Genomic DNA, 5,368 nt, shown 5'->3' on the forward strand with positions numbered 1-5,368 from the left:
CCCCTGGTCCCCTAGTAGCACAGCTTCAGGTGCGGTCCAAGAAACATCAGTTTGCTTTGCAAAACAAACCCTTGGATATAAGCTCTGCTTCTCAGTATGGCAACTTCAAAACACATGTTTTTAGGTGAGAACACATGTGGATGGGTCAGCTAGACAAAAGGCTACATTCATTCCAGAAAAAAAATATGGTTTTCAAGAAAAAAAATGGTGCTAGGAAATGCCATTCCAAACCTATTCAAAATACTTTTAAGATGTATTTATTTCACATGTATGGGTGTGTTGTCTGCATGTTTGTCCATTCACTATGCGCATGCCTGGTGCCTCAGGAGGCCAGAAGAGGCCACTGGTTGCCCTGGAACTGGAGTTAAAGGTGGCTGTGAGCTGCCACGTGAGTGCTGGAAACTGAACCCAAGTCCCCTGCAAGAGCAGTAAGTACCCTGAACCACTGAGCTTTCTCCCTGACTCCCAAACCTATTTAATAAAGATGTTTCCAACAGAAAAACAATAGGTACCACCATTCTAAATTCCCAAAGTTGCACTTTGCCAAAACTCTGTTAGCAAAATGAAGTGGGTATTATCTTTGTCAAGACAGCAATCCTAGAGGACATGAATAAATCGTTCCAAAATCCTTGTTTTTTGTATGCTGTGGCCTTTCAGCATGTATAAAGTCGAGTGTGTTTAGAGGGGGAAGGTGAGCCGGTTTTCCAAACAAGTCCTGTGACGTCTGAATGATAACCATAGTATGTGTCAAGTATGGCTTCAGATTTTTTAAATATGGTATATTTATTTATTTATTTTTACTTTAGGTGCATTGTTGTTTTGTCTGCATGGCTGTCTATGGGAGAGTGTCAGATCTTGGAGTTACAGACAGGTGTGAGCTGCCATGTGGGTGCAGAGAATTGAACCCAGATCCTCTGGAAGAGCGGCCAGTGCTCTAACCACTGAGCCATCCCGTGGCTTCCGATTTTAAATCTCACCACCCTAAATGATTGTTATCTTTGGAATGGAAGGCAAAAGAAAGACAGAGCCTTGCCCTTAACTAGTTCCAGGCTCTCGGCTTTGCTGGAAGTGAGACTCTCTTTAATACCTTCAAGAATCTCTCTTGCCTCGAAGCAACAGACAAGTATGTGCTGCTCCCTTCCAAACAGGGAACGGCAAGAACAAACAGAAGACCGGAGACTCGCTTTGAAGCTCGGCATCCCTGGAGCCAAGCTTCTCCCAGGCTCCGGAGCTCCGGGGGCAGGCACTGAAGAGAACACCCGGCTCTTAACAGCTAACTTATTAATTCCAGGCTGTGTGGGTTTAGACTGAAGGTCACAAATCTGGCTTTAACCTTAGTACTGATAGGAATCCTGTGGGAATCCTGAGTGGCCAAAGAAATGCTGTAATATCGCTAATAATTAATAATGGCAATACTGTCCCAGGTTTCTTGTTTTCCTGGTTTTTAATCCCTGAAGGCTTCAAATCACTTTGCAGACCAATTGATTAACCCACGGCTGACCTGTAACGGATCTGGGCACAGCGTATCGCCCTGTTGTCGAGAATACAGCCACACTCGGCTTGTTTAAGCACGAAGACAGACACATACTGAAACTCAGTGTAAATTTCAGGTAGGCAGGTTATAATTACCCACTTGAAACCCAGCCAGGAAGTGAAGTTAATACCCTCTCCTACATGAAAAGCACCCGGGTAACTTCTGGATCAGAAACAGCTTGAATTTTCACCTCCTCCAACTCAGGTTTTCAGAGCCTGTGAGCTACTGACATTTGGCACCAGAAGGCATTCTGTCACGTGGGGGTGGGGACAGGGAGCAGGGGGCAGGCCTGCACCCTTCAGGGTGCTCAACAGCCACACTAGATGCTATACATACACCTGCCTTCCAGTGTGAGGGACAACTGAAAATGTCCCCAGACCTAGCCAAATGTCTCCTGGGGTGGGGTGGGGCAAAGTCACCCCTGCAGAGAACGGCTGGTGTAGCTGATGTGGTGGGTGGGGGTGGGGGGGAAGCAGAGAAAGGACTCGCTGTACTTTCATCCTTTGCGTTTCTTGAAGGGCTCCTGCTGAAAGAGGGGCACACATTGCCTGTGGCCTTTGGAAACTACCCCTCATTCCCCCCCCCAACACACACACACAAAAAAATAGAAAAAATACCCCACTAACGCAAGCTATCCCACACCACCCTCTCCCTAGAGTCCTTCTTCTGGGCATCCCTACAGTAGCCAGGATAGCTTCTAAGAAGAGTTCTGGTACAGGCTTCTCTAGCCCCAGAATGCACCTCAACTTCCTGGGTCCTAGTTCCTTTCTCTTCCGGGCTCCAATGCCCCTAACAGCTGCAGGGAGGCCTCTCTGGGGTACCAGCTGCAAACGTCTTTGACCACAACCTGCTCTTGGATGCATCAAATCCACAGACTCTCACACACACAAACCAGGTCCTCAGCTGGGAACCCTTGAGACACCCCACTCCCTACCTCACCCCTGCCTGGCCCAGGCTGGCAGCCCCAGGCTCTTCCCACAGTCCAGGAATGTGAACGTTTCCCCCCACAGTCTACAAGAAATGTATTTTACATCACAAACCCTGTGCCATTCACACACGCAAACTAACGATTATACTTTTTGAACTTTTTTAGATTCAGTTTTAGACTTCATAGAAAAACTGCACTAAGCGCCCAGGGTAAACCTGGCAGGATGGCTATGGGCCTGAGATGCAGTAGTTGGGAGGTAGAGTCAGGAAGGTCAGCAGTTCAAGGCCAGCTTGGGCTACTTCAGCTTTGTTAAAAAAAAAAAAAAAGCAACAAAAAAAACCCCAAGCAAACAAGTAAGCAAAAGCTAGGCATTCCGAGACTGAGGCCAGACAATAGAAAGTCACACAGGAAGACACTGAGACATTGATTCAAAAATCCCAAGCGAGAATGCTGTATTACATTATAACCTCAAAAATTAAAAAAAAATCCCAAGTGGCAACAATTGAATTTCCATGTATTCCTCACCCAACTAAACATATGCTAGCATAGCTGATGTCACAACGTTCCAGAGGAATCTTAAGACTCCTGTTTCCCAGTATTGTCCCCTGGCAGTTCCAGGGTCCTGAGGTTTTTGAGCGTTCCCTGGTGTTGCCTCACTTTTCATAATAACCTGAGTCTTTCTGAAAGGCATTGAGCCAGTGCTCGCCTTTAGTCCCAGTGCTCAGGAGGCAGAGGCAGAAGCAGGTGGAGCTCTGTGAGTCAGAGGCCAGCCTGGTCTACAGAGCGAATTCTAGGACAGCCCGAGCTATTACAAAGAAAGGGGGGGGGGAGAGAGAGAGAGAGAGAGAGAGAGAGAGAGAGAGAAGGGAGGGAAGGAGGGAGGGAGAGAGAGAGGGAGGGAGGGAGGAAGGCAGGCAGGCAGGCAGGCATTGATCAGAACTTTGTCAATGTTCCACCTATGGTGATCAATATTGTCACCATGACCGGATCTAGGATCACGTATGAGACAAGTTTCTGAGCGTGCGTGCCTGTGAAGGAGTTTCTAGGTCAAGGTAACTGAAGTGGGAAGACCCACCTAACATGTGGCGATCATTCTGTGGGCTGGAGTCCTGGATAGAATAAAACCAAGGAAGAGTGAAGGGCGACGAAATGCACACCTCTAATCCCCGCACTCAGGAGGCAGAGGCAGGCGGAGCTGTGCCCTGTGAAATAACCCCTCAGATACTGTGTGTGTGTGTGTGTGTGTGTGTGTGTGTGTGTGTGCGCGCGCGCGCAGGTGACCACGGAGTCCAGATGAGCTAGAATTACAGCTGGCTCTGTTGGAACCTGGGAGCAGCACCCAGGCCCCTGCGAGAGCAGGGTGCGCTCCTAACCACTGAGCCATCCCTCCAGCGCCGTCTACTGCAGGTGTGAAAGCGCAGTTCAAGGCAGCTCTCTCGACTCCCCTTACTGGAATGTCTCGCTGCTCTGCCTCAGTGAGCGGACACAGGGTTTTCTTTCTTTCTCTCTGCCCTGTGTACGGTGCATGGTTTTAAACTTCTTGACTTCTCCCGTCTGGTGGCCTCTCAGCACCCTGACTTCTGCAGTGAACCCAGACACTGCTCTCATTTCAACTCTGGGGCTTGGGGGCTGGGGGGATTCTCTCCACCTGTACTTCCAACTCTCACTTCTGGGGGCTTCCAGAAATCCCTCCCTCCCTGCATGTTCTACCTGGAGTCGCATTCAACTCAAAATAAAGCTAATTAAGCTCTTTCAATTAATTTGATTTTTGTTCTTTGGCACTCAGTGTGGCTCAGATGGCACAAACTCAGCAAGCTCTCACACAAACTGGTCCCCCTCCCCCACACCCGTGCCTAGTGATGGGACACCCTTGTTCTCTGTCAGTCGAGGCCACCCAGCCCTTCTCTAACTCAGACACTGGTAAACTTACCTTTTTTGGCTTTGGATATTTGAAATAGGGTCTCACTATGGAGCCCAGACTGGCCTTGAACTTTTGATCCTCCTGCCTCAGCTTCCTGAATTATTATTATAGGAGTTTTGGGGAACCTCCCAGCTTTGCTGTTTGCTTGCCCAGCCTCCTGGGCCATTAAGCTACATCTGGCCCCTTGTCAAGTTTTACAGAACAGCAGAGCTACCTGCGGGGCTCCTCAAATGCCCCAGGTTCCACCCCCAGCCCTCAGAAGGGAGAGCCCTAATGGACAGACCCACCCTCAGAGAGGAGTCAACACTATTTACTTCAGGACCTTGAAATCCCCATCGCTAACAAGTTCCTGGCAGCTGGGAGAACTCTGACCACCCGCGTACTAACTTCAGGCTCCCCACTTCCTTCCTGACCTTCAGAGAAGCTTCACCGGCTCAGACCACTACACTACCTGTCCACCCAGACAGCAAGTGACACCTGGAACCTCCCAGCAAGCGGCACCCTAGAACCTCCCATTCCACAGTTCCCTCCTACAGAAGGCCCTGTTTGCCAGCCTCACACGAACTCAAATCTCTCCCCTCCTTAAAGGGAACCAACCCTAAACCAGCAGCTCCAGGTAGACTTGTGTCTCCAGGCTTCCTGGAGTTTCCCCCTTCCGGCCCTTGATGACAATGAAAGTGGGTGATTTCAAAACTGAGGTTAGACCTGCATAGCCCAGACAAGTAGTGAATTGTACTCCGTGTGTTCTTGCTGCATTGTGGTAGCATCTGTGACTGACCCTGTCACCACACACTAGTTAGGGTTCCTGCCTGAAGCCAGGACAATCTGGCTGGCAGGGAACCTTTTTAATAGAATTACCAATGATGTCAGAGGAACAAGTTTGTGTTCTCTTTTCTCTTCTTCTTCTTCTTCTTCTTCTTCTTCTTCTTCTTCTTCTTCTTCTTCTTCTTCTTCTTCTTCTCTCTCTCTCTCTCTCTCTCTCTCT

This window comes from Microtus ochrogaster, chromosome 2, assembly GCF_000317375.1.
Source record: "Microtus ochrogaster isolate Prairie Vole_2 chromosome 2, MicOch1.0, whole genome shotgun sequence".
Classification (NCBI taxonomy): Eukaryota; Metazoa; Chordata; class Mammalia; order Rodentia; family Cricetidae; genus Microtus; species Microtus ochrogaster.